Source organism: Schistocerca nitens, chromosome 2, assembly GCF_023898315.1.
Source record: "Schistocerca nitens isolate TAMUIC-IGC-003100 chromosome 2, iqSchNite1.1, whole genome shotgun sequence".
Classification (NCBI taxonomy): Eukaryota; Metazoa; Arthropoda; class Insecta; order Orthoptera; family Acrididae; genus Schistocerca; species Schistocerca nitens.
The window spans coordinates 724,815,369-724,833,955 of record NC_064615.1 but is presented as its reverse complement, the minus strand read 5'-3'; the positions used below and the strand labels follow the sequence as shown (position 1 = coordinate 724,833,955).

The following is an 18,587-nucleotide window of genomic DNA, read 5'->3' as shown; positions in this document are numbered from 1 at the left end:
GATCAAATATTGAATCTTGTGGGTCCCAATATTTATTAGCCACAATTTGAGTTTAGTGTTAATCATGGGATGTAGTTTACCTTTGTGATCAGATGATCTCTGTAAATAATACTCCACAGAATAGAAACTGAGAGGCAATTAAGAAGTTCAGCTTAGAAAAGTGGGCTAAAGAGGATATTTTTCCAGCATGCAGATTTGTCAATCCACCAGTTCTGCAAAATCATGGGGAGACTAGTTTCACGCAATGAGTGAGAGGTTGATGTGTGAGAAAACATGGAATTTATGTGTTGTGGTGAATTCAAAGCTTTCAATATTGCTCAGAGTCCATATTTTGCTCTCCATCATCTCTTGGAATGTATAGTGTAGACTGACGCTGTGCATACACTGGAACATGAAGTTTAAACTGCACTTACACAGTGACAGCATTTTACCCTTCTGTACTAGCTGCTGGATATTGCAGACTGCTCTTTTTTCTAAAACAATGCAGACTGGCAACTGGTGTATATCTCTATTACCCAACCTATCATGTTTTACTGGTGTATATTAGATTCCACATATTCCTGAAGGTGCCCCTTCGCCCTCCTCAAATACTGTTCACTATCTATGGTTATATTACAAATTAGGGTATGAGAGATTAGCCACACTTCATCACAACAAAACAAGTAACACGTCTTCAATTTCCTCACCAGATGTTGATATACAGTATGCTCTTGCATTCCTGTCACCTCACAGCAAGCACCACCTTATTGCTACGAAAACCATGTAATTAACAGCACTGCCCTTATTCTTATCTTTTAGCACGAAGTTAATCGATAAACAACGTGAGCATACATTCTTACAAAGTTTTGAATAAAGTGGAGGGGACAGCCTATAACAATACACAACTTGTTTATCATCATTTTTAAAAGTTGTCATGTTGATCATTTAAGTTCGTAACACAATAAGTATTACTGAGCTAGCTCAAGGGTGGACAAATTTGTATTCATCATTCTCCAGTACATTTTGTGGTGCATACTTTTATGTGGGAACGCGTTGTTTTATAAGTTTATGTTATAAGGCAAGCTGTTGACGTATTATTTTTGCAACATTGTCATGTCCTCTGAGGTATTCTGTATTTGCTAGTATTGTACATCCGCTTGTTATGTGATCTACTGTTTCTATTTGTTGTTTGCAAAGTCTGCATTTATCTGTTGTGGTATTGGGATCTTTAATAATATGCTTGCTGTAATATCTGGTGTTTATTGTTTGATCCTGTATTGCAATCATGAATCCTTCCGTCTCACTGTATATATTGCCTTTTCTTAGGCACGTGTTGGATGCGTCTAGATCGATGTGTGGCTGTGTTAGATGATACGGGTGCTTGCCATGTGGTGTTTTCTTTTTCCAATTTACTTTCTTCGTATCTGTTGATGTTATATGATCTAAAGGGTTGTAGAACTGGTTATGAAATTGCAGTGGTGTAGCAGATGTATTTATATGAGTGATTGCTTTGTGTATTTTGCTAGTTTCTGCTAGTTCTAGAAACAATTTTCTTAAATTGTCTACCTGTCCATAATGTAGGTTTTTTATGTCGATAAATCCCCTTCCTCCTTCCTTTCTGCTTAATGTGAATCTTTCTGTTGCTGAATGTATGTGATGTATTCTATATTTGTGGCATTGTGATCGTGTAAGTGTATTGAGTGCTTCTAGGTCTGTGTTACTCCATTTCACTACTCCAAATGAGTAGGTCAATATTGGTATTGCATAAGTATTTATAGCTTTTGTCTTGTTTCTTGCTGTCAAATCTGTTTTCAGTATTTTTGTTAGTCTTTGTCTATATTTTTCTTTTAGTTCTTCTTTAATATTTGTATTATCTATTCCTATATTTTGTCTGTATCCTAGATATTTATAGGCATCTGTTTTTTCCATCGCTTCTATGCAGTCACTGTGGTTATCCATTATGTAGTTTCTTGTTTAGTGTGTTTTCCCTTGACTATGCTATTTTTCTTACATTTGTCTGTTCCAAAAGCCATATTTATATCATTGCTGAATACTTCTGTTATCTTTAGTAATTGGTTGAGTTGTTGCTGCCAGTAGTTTTAGATCATCCATGTATAGCAAATGTGTGATTTTGTGTGGGTATGTTCCAGTAATATTGTATCCATAATTTTTTATTATTTAGCATGTTGGGTAGTGGGTTCAGAGCAAGGCAGAACCAGAAAGGACTTATAATGAATCTCCTTGGTATATTCCACACTTAATCTGTATTGGCTGTGATGTGATATTATTTGAATTTGTTTGGATATTAAGTGTGGTTTTCCAATTTTTCATTACTATGTTTAGGAACTGTATCAATTTAGGATCTACTTTGTATATTTCCAATATTTGTAGTAACCCTGAGTGGGGTACACTATCGAAAGCTTTTTGGTAATCAATGTATGCGTAGTGTAGCGACCTTTGTTTAGTTTTAGCTTGATATGTCACCTCTGCATCTATTATCAGTTGCTCTTTACATCCTCGTGCTCCTTTGCGACAGGCTTTTTGTTCTTCATTTATAATTTTGTTCTGTGTTGTATGTGTCCATAATTTCTGTGTAATGACTGAAGTTAATATTTTGTATATTGTTGGTAGGCATGTTATGGGGCGATATTTAGCTGGGTTTGCTGTGTCTGCTTGATCTTTAGGTTTCAGATAAGTTATTCCTTGTGTAAGTGTATCAGGGAATGTGTATGGGTCTGCAATGTAACTGTTAAATAATTTAGTTAGATGTGAATGTGTTGAGGTGAACTTCTTTAGCCACAAATTTGCTATTTTATCTTTTCCAGGGGCTTTCCAATTGTGAGTAGAATTAATAGCTTGGGTGACTTCATGTTGCAAAATTTTTACTTCAGGCATTTGTGGTATCAACTTGTATGTGTCTGTTTCTCCTTGTATCCACCGTGCATGCCTGTTATGTTGTACCGGGTTTGACCATATGTTGCTCCAGAAGTGTTCCATGTCTGTTATGTTTGGTGGATTGTTTATTTTAATGTGTGTGTCATCTACTGTCTGGTAAAATTTCTTTTGGTTTGTGTTGAATGTTTGGTTTTGTTTCCTTCTATTTTCACTTGTTTTGTATCTTCTAAGACGTTTGGCCAACGCTTGTAATTTCTGCTTCTTTTCATCTAATTGCTCTATCGCTTCTTGTTGTGAGATTTTACCTAACCATTTTCGTTTTTTTTTTTCTGACATTTCATTTCTTATAAATTGTGTTAGCTGTCCGATGTCTTTTCTCAGTTTTTCTATTCTGATCTGTAGCCTGTGTTGCCATGCTGGTTTTGTGGGTTTCTTCTGTGTGTTGGTTGGTTCTGATCTCTGTCTAGTGTGTATATTTAGTGTAGTGAGTGCTCCTATATAAACCAGTAGTTGTAACTCTTCCATAGTTGTGTTTTCATTTATTTTGTTGTGTATGATTGTGTTGATAGTTTTTATTGTTGTTTCGACTTGTGGGTTATTTGGCGGCCTATGCAAGAATGGTCTAATGTCTGTATTTGTGTCTTTATATTCTATATATGTCAGCTGAAATTTTTCTTCTATATCTAACATGTGTGTCACTTCGTGTTCTATTTGTGCTTGTTCTGGTGGCTGTCGTAAGATTTCGTTTTCCTCTGATTGTTTAAATGATGCGTGTTGTTCTTTGTTTGTTTGCTCTGGGATGTTTGAGTCCATTACTGTATTTTCTTCTTCTTCTTCTTCTTCTTCTTCTTCTGATTGCACATTATTTTGTTCCAGTATTTGTTGTACTTGTTGTTTGATGTTTTCTAATTCTGACTGGGGTATCCTGTTATTTTTGATTATTGCACGGATCTGATCAGCTAGTCGTTGTTCTGTTAAAAATTTTAATTCTGGGTATCTGGTAATAAATGTTGTGTATACTTGTGATCTGTATCGTGTCAATTAACTTCATCTGACCATCTCATCCTCTGTCTTTGTTTTCTTTCTAGGATGGTTGCAGGAAGCATATCCTGCAAAACACCTTTATTTGGATTTAAATCAGTTTCCAGTTGGCTAGCAGTGTCGTTACCATTGTGGGCGGGCATAGGGTTCAAGCGTCGTCCCTGACCATGACGGCACTTGTCCGAGGCTTCTTTAGTTCTGTCCTGAACCAACTCATCACACTAAAAGGGGGGTTAGCCCTATTAGTGGTTTGTTCTTTTTGTCGCTTTCTACGACTGGCAGAACATATTATTATTATTATTATTATTATTATTATTGTTTTTGTTGTTGTTGTTGTGTTGTTGTCTTCATTCCGAAGACTGGTTTGATGCAGCTTTCCATGCTGCTTTATCCTGAGCGAGCCTCTTCATCTCCGAATTACTACTGCAACTTGCATCCTTCTGAATCTGCTTTCTGTTATTCATCTCTTGGTCTCCCTCTATGATTTTTAACCCCCACACTTCCCTCCAATACCAAATTGGTGATCCCTCAGAATGTGCCCTATCATCAATGGATCCTTGCTTTTAGTCAAGTTGTACCACAAATCTCTTGTCGCCCTCACTGTATTCATTACCTTCTCATTGGTTACATGATGATGTTTCACTTCCATGCATGGCTACACTCCAGACAAATACTTTCAGAAATGACTTCCGAACACTTAATATTCAATATCAACAAATTTCTCTTCTTCAGAAATGCTTTTCTTGCCACTGTCAGTCTACAAATGTCCATTCTGTTCAACTGTTCTTCCAAGTCCTTTGCTCCATGTGACAGAATTACAATGTCATTGTCAAAACACAAAGTTTTTATTTCATCTCCCTAGGTTTAAATACCTACTCCAAGTTCTTCTATGGTTTCTTTACAGCTTGTTCAATGTTAAGATTGAATAGCATCAAGGATAAGCTACAACCCTGTCTCACTCCTTTCTCGACCACTGCTTACCTATCATACCCCTAGACTCTTTATAACTGCAATCTGGTTTCTGTACAAGATAGCCTATCACTCTCTGTATTCTACCCCTGCTACCTTCAAGAAGTCAAAAAGATAGTATTCCAGTCCACACTGTCAAAAGCTTTCTCTAAGTCTACAAAAGCCATACACGTAGGTTTGCCTTTCCTTAACCTATATTCTAATATAAGTCGAAGAGTCAGTATTGCCAGGAGTGTTCCTACATTTCTTCAAAAACCAAACTGATCTTCCCCGGAGTTGGCTTCTACACGTTTTTCCATTCTTCTGTGAGGAATTCTTGTTAGTATTTTGTAATTTTCCCACTGTCAGTAATGGTTTTTTTTTTTTTCGAGTTGGTATTATTACATTTTTCTTAGAGTCTTGAGTATTTAGCCTGTCTCATAAGTCTTGCACAACAGATGGAAGAGTTTTGTCACAATAGTTCTGACAGAATATCATCTACTCCTAAGGCCTTGTTTCGATTTAGTTCTTTCAGACCTCTATCACATTCTTATCGCAGTATCATATCCCCCCATTTCATCTTCGCCTATGTCGTCCTCCATTTCTATAATACTGCTCTCAAGTACATCTCCTTGTATAGGCCCTCTATAATACTCCTTCCACCTTTCAGCTTTCCCTTCTTTGTTTAGGACTCTCTTTGCCATTTTGCACTTCCTGTCAATCTCATTTTTTTAACGTTTATATTCCCTTTTGCCTGCTTCATTTACAGTGTTTTTGTATTTTCTCCTTTCATCAATTAAATTACTTATCTCCAGTGTTATCCAAGGATTTCTGCTAGGCCTTGTCTTTTTACCCATTTTATTCTCTGCTGCCTTCACTATTTCAGTTCCCAAAGCTACCTATTCATCATTTTCTGTATTTCTTTGCCCTGTTGTCACCCATTGCCTAATGTTCCCTTTGGTTCTTTCATACCATACCATACCATACGGCTATCCGTACCACTGAGGCACGCAAGCCGCCCCACCGACGGCAAGGTCCGTGGTTCACGCATCTACATAATAATGTTTATTATGTAGATCCACATCATGGTGAGAAAGTAATTATTGACTTTTCTGATTAAGAATTTAAACAAGCCATCATTTCTGCCATTCCTACTGTTTATGGACTATCACAACTATCATGTTGTTTAATAATGACCCATATAACTTTTTTTTAATTCCTGAAATGCTTTATTTTATGTGCAATTATGTGCAAAGTTCGTGTGTTTTAGTTCTCTGACAACAGACAGGGAAACTTTAGTCTTTACTTTTGATTACCACTGTCCTCTGAATTACAAAGAACCAACTCTCTGGTGCAAAAGATCCTATATGTTAAATAGAAATTTTCTCTTCACTTTTGTTTGCTTTTAGCTGCATCTAGTTTACAGGGAAAAAGTTTAATATCAGTGTAGGAAAGGAAGGAGTGAAGGTTAAAGCTGAATGTTCCACTAACAGTGAGGCCATCAGAGACAGAGGACAAGCTCGGAATGTTTCACGCATGAGGAAGGAAAATGGCCACGACCACTTCAAATGAAGCATCCTGGAATTTGAGAGGAGCAATTTGCAGGAATCATACAAAACTTTAGTATGGATGGTCAAGCAGGGATTTGAACTGTCACACCTAAAACAGAAAATAGGATATGACATTGAAAGGGGGCTAACCACATGTAAAAGCAATTAAAACAGAGTAAAAGAGTGACGACCAATGCAGTTGGCAAAGGAGGTAGCACCGAGGTCCCCCCCCCCCTCCCCACCAAACACAGATCATGAAGTGGGATGCCCCAAACCCGACCGCCCTGCCCCCAACCTCAACATGAACATAATTAACATGGTGTAGCTGAGAATAGAAGCACTTTAATAGAGGACCAGTTCAGCTGTGCATGAGTCTTCCCCCAACGTTACAGGTAAAGAATATGGAAGACCATTCCTAGCATGCAGAACCAAGAGGAGGGGGAATTCCACCAGGAAGTGATCTAGTTTTTAAGGCTCTGCAACCTGAACATGCACAATGCTCTTTACATAAAATAAAACTATGGATTAATCTCGTGTGACTGATACAGAAGTGACACAGGACAGAGGACTCCTTTTGGGAGGAACAGGAGGAGAGTTCCATAAAGCAGGAGTCTGCTTGATAGTACAGTGTGCCAATGCCGCTACATTATTTAGTCAGCGGGAATACTTCACGAGCAGGCAGTGAACTGATAATAGCCTGGGAACAGAACCCTGGGAGAGGAAATCTACCTTGACATGCAAGTCAACCCATGGGAAGTAAAGTGTAAGAATCCATACAGAGACAGGCACAGAAAACAGCATGCAACTGATGTAGACTGCTAACAGCTAAGCACTCAGCAACAACACAAGGCACAAAGCACAAGGTGATGTCCATGGTGGTTAAACATTTAACTACAGGTAAAAACTGGCCTGTCCGGCCTACTGCCACCCACAGGTAAACACATCCACTATATGCATCATGTGCACCCTCCACAGCAGGTTTCTGCACCATCCCGCTGCAATACCGATGCCAGCGCATCTGCTTCCATCTTTATGTCCAATGGCAGGGATACTAAATGGAGTTTAGCCCAATTCATGTTGCACCACCTACAACTGAGGAGAGGTCTTATTTGCACCCGTGAAGCCCACCACCTGGGGTCCACAAAGGACATGTCGAGTGATTAATCATTACTCTTGTCAAATGGTCATTCTATTCATTCCCTCAGATATTCACGGCTCGGGATATAAAGAGGCAACTCAGCAGGCAGTATGATTAAGGTCAGAAAGAAGGTCATGAGTAGCAGACATCGCAGGGTGACAAGAGTAATATCAATCAAGAGCCTGGAAACTAAACACTGAGTCACTACAAATTAAAACATGGTCAGTGGATGTCTAATAAAATAGGGCTCCATCAATGGCTACCAACTCCAGCATGAAAACATTACTTGTTCCCAGCATCAAATGTTGTTCCCGCAAGTGAGAGATATAAAAACATCTTCCGTATGTTGTATCCCCTCATCACTACCCGTGGAAGGAGAAGGGGAGCCTCAGCACTACGGGAGCCTACCAATGCTGAAGCCCTGCCACCATCAGAGCCAATGGACACAGAACCCAGCAGAGTGAGCGTGGTAGTAGTAGGCGTAGTAGTAGTAGTAGTTTCACTTCTCCCCCTTGGGGGGGGTGGGAGGAGGGGGGACGGGGAGTAGTGTCATACTATTTATGTTGGGATAAAAAGACTGCAATAAATGTTGACATTTAGAAAAAGCCTGTAGGATTGCTGTTTCCAACAAAACCAGATAGTTGGCTGTGGATCGTCCCTCCTAGAAACCAGACTGATAAACAGGAAAAAGGCCCCATTATTAAAAAACCAATCATAATCATAAGGTTACCATCCTTCCAACAAATCATGGTAAGCTCCAAAAATTGTTGAAAGGTTATCAGTGACGTGTGTTTCTTGGAGAGCAAAACAGGTCACAAAACAAGAGGAAATTAGTTATTGTTCTGTTGGGTGACAGTAATGTCCATAACAATTTGATTGGATCATGTTGAGGATGTCCCGGTTAGGCGTGAAGGGATCAGTAGCACAGGTCACACCCCAGGATCACTACCTGTCATCTGTGGGTGCAGGACAACATCAATAAACATGGTTCAGAGTCTAAGGGATGGGGAATGGGGAATCCAGGGTGTCTAGGGTCCCTGGAGGAACTTTCTCCTGAGATTTATTCTTTTTCTCTTTCACCACTTTTGGTGATCGAGATTCTTATGAGGTCTGTTGTATGAACAGAAGAAGACTGAGCAGCCCTGGAACCCACAGTCCACGGCACCTTCAGCCATCAGCTTCTATCAGGCCTTTTCTGGGTAGAGTGTTCCTGAGAGGGAGTGCTGTCATCGGTCGATATCGGATGAGGAAGCTGCTTCCTGATGGGTGCAGCAAATAGCTCCCAAAATTGGTGTTGCAGGGACCACGAAAGGGGAAGTCCTATCACCCCCATCATCAAGTTTATTTGTACAATTAGAAGAAGAAGATATTAAGGGATTATGTACACCAGGTACTGTTGAAGACCTGTCCACCATAGTGGTAAAGGTCAATATCATTGAGACTGGATACAAACAATCATATTTTTTCTGAGCTTCAAAATATGCAAGACACCCACAACCTTCAGTTGTTGGATTTTGCATTCCTTGAGTGGGTTAGCACATTTCAGGGATCAGGGAACGTGGTCATTCAAGCAACTGACATAAACACATGGTAATTCACATGTTTTTTTTTTTTTTTTTTTTTTTTTTTTTTTTTTTTTTTGGTGAAATGATTGGTCAGAGTCACCATGCATGCCTGAAGTGCTGGCTTTTAAAACACCGCATTCCGGGTGGGAAATACAGCATTATATCACAACAGTAACATAATTCTTACATTCTTCTAGAAGCAAACCTCCCTCAAAAGCAAGGATGAATACATCAGTATCTACCACATTGTCTGGCAGGCCTCAATGCACACCACATATTAAGTGCACCCCCCACCTCTCCATTTGTGTATTATATTAGATCATATTAATCCTTGTACCATCTTCTGGTTCTTATGGGGTGTGACAAAAATAACAGGTACATCGTCAAGTTGCCACATCATAATAGAAATCATAAAGCACTTGCTACCAACTGAACATGTTAACATATCAACAGTGCTTGATCTTACGACTCGAGAACATACACTTGCAAGATGCTTCAGCATGTTCCCAGGCAATCAAAACCATCATTGATTTTCTTACAGCTTAGTGATGATGAGCAACATGTTGATATATGGAAACCAGAAACCAAATTTGATTTATGTGGTGAACATCACAAAACAGTACAAGGCAAGAATAATTTGCAAACAGAAATGGATCTACATTCACAGATCAGTCATTGTCTCAGAGATTGTCTTTTAAATCTTATGTACGATCCACTGGAGGTACAAAATCACAGCATTGGTCCTATCACATGTACCATGGATACTACCTATCCAAAGGTACCAGAACTGCACCTAAATACTTGAACTGTACAGCCAAATCATCAGTTTCTCAAAAGCAGGATATGTTCTCTGCCAATGACTGACTGAAAGGGGATCGTCTCTCAAAAATATTATTATTTCTAAGTTGTGTGATATGTAATGTTAATTACAGCTGTATTTACTGATTAATAAATTATGATACTGCATGTATTTTTATATTTATTTTTATAGTGTATTATAACTTCATCATTTAACATAAATGTTAAAATCATCAATGGTTGGGGTTTATTATCGGCCATCCATGTTTAAATGTAGGTTAGAAAATTTGAAAAAGGAAATGGGTAGGTTAAAGTTAGATATAGTGGGAATTAGTGAAGTTCGGTGGCAGGAGGAACAAGACTTCTGGTCAGGTGACTACAGGGTTATAAACACAAAGTCAAATAGGGGTAATGCAGGAGTAGGTTTAATAATGAATAGGAAAATAGGAACGCGGGTAAGCTACTACAAACAGCTTAGTGAACGCATTATTGTGGCCAAGATAGATACGAAGCCCACACCTACTACAGTAGTACAAGTTTATATGCCAACTAGCTCTGCAGACGACGAAGAAATTGAAGAAATGTATGATGAAATAAAATAAATTATTCAGATAGTGAAGGGAGACGAAAATTTAATAGGCATGGGTGACTGGAATTCGGCAGAAGGAAAAGGGGGAGAAGGAAACGTAATTGGTGAATAGGGATTGGGGGTAAGAAATGAAACAGGAAGCCGCCTGGTAGAATTTTGCACAGAGCACAACTTAAATCATAGCTAACACTTGGTTTAAGAATCATGATAGAAGGTTGTATACATGGAATAACCCTGGAGATACTAAAAGGTATCAGATAGATTATATAATGGTAAGACAGAGATTTAGGAACCAGGTTTTAAATTGTAAGACATTTCCAGGGGCAGATGTGGACTCTGACCACAATCTATTGATTATGACCTGTAGATCAAAATTGAAGAAACTGCAAAAAGGTGGGAATTTAAGGAGATGGGACCTGGATAAACTGAAAGAACCAGAGGTTGTACAGAGGTTCAGGGAGAGCATAAGGGAACAATTGACAGGAATGGGGGAAAGAAATACAGTAGAAGAAGAATGGGTAGCTTTGAGGGATGAAGTAGTGAAGGCAGCAGACGATCAAGTAGGTAAAAAGACGATGGCTAGTAGAAATCCTTGGGTAACAGAAGAAATATTGAATTTAATTGATGAAAGGAGAAAATATAAAAATGCAGTAAATGAAGCAGGCAAAAAGGAATACAAACGTCTCAAAAATTAGATCGACAGGAAGTGCAAAACTGCTAAGCAGGGATGGCTAGAGGACAAATTTAAGGATGTAGAGGCTTATCTTACTAGGGGTAAGATAGATACTGCCTACAGGAAAATTAAAGAGACCTTTGGAGATAAGAGAACCACTTGTATGAACATCAAGAGCTCAGATGGAAACCCAGTTCTAAGCAAAGAAGGGAAAGCAGAAAGATGGAAGGAGTATATAGAGGGTCTATACAAGGGCGATGTACTTGAGGACAATATTATGGAAATGGAAGAGGATATAGATGAAGATGAAATGGGAAATACGATACTGCGTGAAGAGTTTGACAGAGCACTGAAAGACCTGAGTCGAAACAAGGACCCCGGAGTAGACAACATTCCATTAGAACTACTGACAGCCTTGGGAGAGCCAGTCCTGACAAAACTCTACCATCTGGTGAGCAAGCTGTATGAAACAGGCGAAATACCCTCCGAGTTCAAGAATAATATAATAATTCCAATCCCAAAGAAAGCAGGTGTTGACAGATGTGAAAATTACCGAACTATCAGTTTAATAAGCCACAGCTGCAAAATACTAACACGAATTCTTTACAGACGAATGGAAAAACTAGTAGAAGCCGACCTCGGGGAAGATCAGTTTGGATTCCGTAGAAATACTGGAACACGTGAGGCAATACTGACCTTACGACTTATCTTAGAAGAAAGATTAAGGAAAGGCAAACCTACGTTTCTAGCATTTGTAGACTTAGAGAAAGCTTTTGACAATGTTGACTGGAATACTCTCTTTCAAATTCTAAAGGTGGCAGGGGTAAAATACAGGGAGCGAAAGGCTATTTACAATTTGTACAGAAACCAGATGGCAGTTATAAGAGTCGAGGGACATGAAAGGGAAGCAGTGGTTGGGAAGGGAGTAAGACAGGGTTGTAGCCTCTCCCCGATGTTATTCAATCTGTATATTGAGCAAGCAGTAAAGGAAACAAAAGAAAAATTCAGAGTAGGTATTAAAATCCATGCAGAAGAAATAAAAACTTTGAGGTTCGCCGATGACATTGTAATTATGTCAGAGACAGCAAAGCACTTGGAAGAGCAGTTGAACGGAATGGATGGTGTCTTGAAGAGAGGATATAAGATGAACATCAACAAAAGCAAAACGAGGATAATGGAATGTAGTAGTCGAATTAAGTCGGGTGATGTTGAGGGTATTAGATTAGGAAATGAGGCACTTAAAGTAGTAAAGGACTTTTGCTATTTGGGGAGCAAAATAACTGATGATGGTCGAAGTAGAGAGGATATAAAATGTAGACTGGCAATGGCAAGGAAATTGTTTCTGAAGAAGAGAAATTTGTTAACATCGAGTATAGATTTAAGTGTCAGGAAGTCATTTCTGAAAGTATTTGTATGGGAGTGTAGCCATGTATGGAAGTGAAACATGGACGGTAAATAGTTTGGACAAGAAGAGAATAGAAGCTTTCGAAATGTGGTGCTACAGAAGAATGCTGAAGATTAGATGGGTAGATCACATAACTAATGAGGAGGTACTGAATAGGATTGGGGAGAAGAGGAGTTTGTGGCATAACTTGACCAGAAGAAGGGATCGGTTGGTACGACATGTTCTGAGGCATCAAGGGATTACCAATTTAGTATTGGAGGGCAGCGTGGATGGTAAAAATCGTAGGGGGAGACCAAGAGATGAATACACTAAGCAGATTCAGAAGGATGTAGGTTGCAGTAGGTACTGGGAGATGAAGAAGCTTGCACAGGATAGAGCAGCATGGAGAGCTGCATCAAACCAGTCTCAGGACTGAAGACCACAACAACAACAACAACAACAACAACAACAATGGAATCCCAATAAGCATATTTACCAACATTACACATCTCTACCTCAGTGCCACCAATATGATTAACTCTGAAACTTTTCCCATCACCTCTTTCTGCTTTTTGTAACAGTCCACCGAGCCTTTACTCTCAATATCCAAAAGGCTGATAAGTTTTCTACTGACAGTCTGGGCTTGAATCTTCATGGTACCACCTGCCTGTTCTTGATTATTTGAGCAGGGGGCAGGATAGATCTCTTGGCGTTCCAAGGTCTGTTAAATAGAGGCACGAGCTGCACAGTGGAATGTGCCCATGATGTGATATACAACCAGTCCTGCCTGCTGTCTCGGCGTTCACTTATCGCTAATGTACTGCACAGCATCTAGTTTGCTCTGCTGAATACACATTCTGGTAGCTACCCTTCCAGTACTGCGTTTTCTTGGTGATGTAATTAGATCGAGAAGTCGACATACAAATAGAGATCGGTACCTATTACCAACTGAACATTACCACTAAGGACAGATGAATAAAAGGAAAGGTTTGAGGCAGAGATAGAATCTGTTGCTGAGCTGAAGTGTGTCACTGGAACTCTATTCGACTCCCATGTCCACTGATGAGATGAGTGTCTCGAGTTCTCAGCCTCTGGGGCACGTGTTCGCGGAGCCACAGAGGTGGTAGGCATTAAAATATGAGGAACTAATGAGGGTGTCAGTAAAAGGTTCAATGAGCAAATGGTGACTTTAAAAGACAAATGGATGGTCAAAACAACTACTTGTAAAAAGATATTGATGGTGACATAAGATGAACACAACCGAACTGCAGTTTTGCTCCCTCACTACCAGGTTTACATTTCTGTTACAGTATATAACAGCACAGAAGCATCAGAATCTTACACGTGGATAAGCACAATCTTTTTTCAACTTGCGTTCTTAATCTATTCATGTTCTGTTGAAATCCCCACCTTAATGACGTGGATCAGCTATTACAAATGTTTGACATGAGGCCTTTGGATTCATCAATACAAACATCAACATCTACAACGTTGTTTCCTTCAACTGAGAGCAAGAGAACTTTCAATCTGGTGGCTTTAAGTGAGCTGCCTTTGCTTTTACCTTATACCTTGGTAGGCATTTGTCACTGACTGTAAGAGTTGTTGACAGTGTAGAAAGGGTTTCTTTCCTGCTATGTCCTTGCAATGTCATACTAATATCTCGCTGATTGCTTGCTGTGTTAACCACTGATGAAAGCAGTGTTTGTTTTATGTACAGATTTCTACAGTGCTGTGGATAACAAGTTGCTGGAACTTGCAAGCTTCGCAAATGACAATATTCACTTTGTTTCACAATATGAGACTGCTATTTACTTTTGCCACCTGAATGTTCAACTCTGTGGCATGTAATTTGCAGTCACTGTTCTATAAGAGATGGTCAATTTGAGAGCTGCCACAATTTGGTCAGAATGTTCAGGGCGACCCTGTTTCACATGTTCTTTGTCCACATATAATGCTGGCAGATTTGTCATTGCACTGAACTGTGGTGTGCCTGTAACTCAGACATTTGATATGTCTAGTTGGTGTAAAGGGTTGTATGTTAAGGAGTATTTACTCACCCTTCATGTATTTCAGTTATGCCTGTATGTTGAGAGTTAAAACAAATGTCAATGTTTTCCCCAACACACTACTTACTTAGTTATATATTTTTTTCTTCTATTGCTCTAAAAGCGACCATTTTTCCAATATCTGTTTCATGTTTATGTTCATGGTATGTTGAGTGTGTTGTAGAGTGTCACCCTCTTTCTTTGTCCTTGGTAATATTTATGCTTGTTGGGCAGTGGTAGTATGTATCAGATGGGCATCATCATGCAAACATTTCACAGTTTTCGGGGTACCAACTAGTCATCCTAATGATTTCAATGTGTATTCTGTCTTAACAAGAACAAACGGACTATGACACAATGTTGTCCTGTTACGTTTTTGCTTCGTTTTATTTTAGGGCTGCTAAAGAAGACATTCCATTCAATGTGGTCAGGAAGCCACACAAGCACACTGGGACATTAATAGGTTGATTGTTGCTGAAGAGTTCCCACAATCAGGAGGGGACACACATGAACAGAATTTAATTTTGATTATTGTAGAGACCTCAAAGGTCAGCTGAGCAATGCAAGTATCAATTGGGTTACATATAAAACAAATTATTAATTGTCACATTATAAATGTGTACATATTACTGGCATAAATATTTAAAACACATTTACAACATTAAAATAAAGTATGCATTATATTACAGTTCGCTGATGTATCATGTACTAATACTACAAGTACAATGATAAACATGTTAGAAACACACCATTTTCTTGGCTACAATTAAAACTAACTACTTACATGATGACTCAGTTCTCAATTTTATAGAAAATCTTACATTTGCCTTTTGAACTGTTTATCTAGTAGCTCCCTGATACAATGTCTACTTTTAAGTCCCAGTGGAATGTTACCAGGTCATGTTTGGTCTTGGTACTGTACTTCTGGCAGAAGTTATACAACTAGTGTCTACAACAGTTCTCCCTCATATGCATTACATGCTGCAAGATATACGACGACGACAGAGATGTAATCTTTAGTTTTCTGAAGGTAGATCTCCAATGACCCCTGGGGGTGCCATGCTGCAAATTGTCCTCACTGCCCTTTTTCTTAATTTAAAGACAATCATTGCATTTTTTGATGTCCTTACAGAACTGTACAACACTGTAGTGAATGCAAAAGTATTACAGACAGTGCCTGGATGGGGTGAACTGGCTTTACGCACAAAAAGAACTGCTAAGTGCCCATTCGTGGCCTTTGCGAATCCATCCTCCAAATGCGAGTGATGGGCAATGAAACTGTGCAGAGTCGATATAACAGTCCACTGGAGAAATATTACTGTGAAAGGGCAATGATTGACAGAAGGGACTCACCACTAGCCGGCTTTCCGCATTAGGAAAACACATTCTTTCGCTTAACCTGAAGCTCCATGAGAAACGTGCAGGGAAGCCATATTCCTGCAGGTGAGCAACCATCCCGAACCTGCTGAACTCCTCAAGAGGTAAATGTGTTTGTGACATGCCACAAGCTATCACCCTCAGGGGCAAAACTGTGAGAACACTTGCTGGACGCCTGTACTTTAAAGTCTGCACACAATGACTATCTGCAAATGAAATATATTAGGAACTTTTGGGAGAATTCAGTAGAAAGTTGGCACCTTGGAAAGAATAATCAAGAGAACTGCCTAGAAGTAATCTTCTAGTAGCTGGCACTGGTAAGATGGGATGATAAAACTTCAGTGCTCTGGAAACACAAGAAAAGGGGAGACCTGGAGCAAAGTCAGTGGGCTGGTGAGCAGAAAAATGTTTTTTTCAGTAGAATGAGGAATGAGGCTGTGAGGATTCTTTTGAGAGACTGTGCTGGGACAACATGTAAAGACCTGGTGGGCAGGACTAGGCACTGATCCGATCTTATGACTCCAGTCTACTCCAAGTTGTTTCATTTCCCTTTCCAGTCTTCGCTAGCTTTCATTCCAGTCCAATTTTTGTTCTCAAGAGCATTCAACGTCGTTTTCGTTTCTGAAGCCCGTCTTTCATCTCACACCTGATGCTACATTTGCAATATAATTCCATACTGCCAACAAGACAGTCTCACAAGCACTGTCATACAGTTTAAATCCGATTCCTTAGGTGCTGCCTCTGTAATCTGCTGACATGCAAAACTTCATCCTGGCTGCAGAGCAACCCTTCATTATATTACTACCTGAATGGCAAACGCATTGCCTTGTAGCCCTCATCTGTGGGCAGTGGCACTAACCCTACTCACCTGCATAATGGGTCAGGCACTTTAAGTGCCAGGCACTGCCCACTTATAGAGATGAATAATGACAAGATAACAGCCCAAGACACTGACAGCCAAATCAGCACCGGAACCCATGCTCAGTGAAACCCCATGTTGAACATTTTTTTGTTGGTTTTGTAAATTTTTTTTGGTGTTACTATCTGTGTTTATCTCCCAGTCATTCCAATGTTTTGCACACTTCCACTGAAGAGGTGACTTTTGGTTAAATTAGCTGTGATCAAGCCTGGTGCCCAGCACGCAAGATCAATTTTTCCCCATACAGCCACTGAAAGTTCCCCTTCAACACAATTTAGCATTCAATGTGGACTCAATCGTGAGGTACCAAAGTATGATGCCCAATGTGGGGCTCAATGTCACACAAGTTAGCACAATATATTATGGACTACGTATTAAAACATAACAGACAACATTCAGCAATTATATACTACCACAAAGGCACAGTTTCCTCAGGGAAGATATACTTTTGCTAATTTTACACACCAGTCTTTTACTGTGTGTATCTTTCATTTCGATTATTCGAAGACAGATTGGATTCAATCATTATCCCAAGGAAGTTAATATCGTATAATTACTGTTCAAATTGTTTGTTATGGTTCCATCTAATACGTAGGTCTCCTGCTTTATCTTGATCGATTATTCACATTACAACCAACTTCAACATTGCGTGTGGTCTGACCTATTTCACAATTCAATATATCCATTGACTCCAATATTATGCAGACAGCTACATCACCAGCAAACAAACAACTGCATTAAGTTATTAAGAAAATCATTAATGTAAATAACGAATAAGACCAGACCCAGTACCAAATCTTGAGGAACGCTCATATCCACTAAAAAGTGCAACTCCTTCCCATTAACAGTTTTCTGTGTTTTACTACTCAAATAAGATTTCACTAACTTCACAGGATTTCCTGTAAAGCCATAGACCTGAAACATATTTAATACCATATTATGGGACAGTGTCAAAAGCTTTATCAAACGCCAGAAGTCTACTTTGAACCAATACTCTGCTTTCTAGTTGCTTAACACAATGTGTCAGAAATGACAAAGCAGCTATAAGTGCTCTCATGCCCGATTTAAAACCAAGCTGACAATCACTGAAGACTTTCTTTTCCTTGAAGTAATTTACATTTTGTTTATTGGCCTGTAATTGTCACAACTTAAAAGGCACCTTTTTATGAACTGGAGCAATTTTTACATACTTCAGTGCCATGGGGAACTGAACTTCAGCATGTGTGTATATACTGTGTGTGTCATTAGTTCTGCTACAGGAACTGATCAATATTTTAAAATAGCTGCAATAAATCCATAAATATCACTAATCAAGCTGTTCCTCATCTTTTTCAATACACCAGAAACATCTTGTACCGCAATCAGTTGAAAACTGAATGAACTTACGGGTTTTACAGTACTTTCCAAAAAATGCTTATGACCAATTATGAGTGTTGATCTTCTTTATTATTTCCTACAACTTAGCAGTAAAAAAAGTGTTGAACTGTGTAGCATTCAGATCACTACATGCTGTCTGTCTACTCTTTTGCTCTTACACTCACTATTTATTATGTTTCACATGGCCCGTGTCTTATTTTCATAAGCAAGTGTTATTGGGTCATTCTTTTCATGTGTGGTTTCTTTTAAGGCCTGGGTGGATCTTTTCTTTTCACTTATAAACAATATCTTTATTACATCACACACTGT

General features: G+C 39.1%; 1 protein-coding gene across 1 annotated transcript in view; it reads right to left on the bottom strand.

The window, feature by feature from the left end:
• The window catches only part of LOC126236918 (cyclin-D1-binding protein 1 homolog), a 79,146-nt gene that overhangs the window by 35,052 nt on the left and 25,507 nt on the right, over positions 1-18,587 (bottom strand). The window lies entirely within an intron of this gene.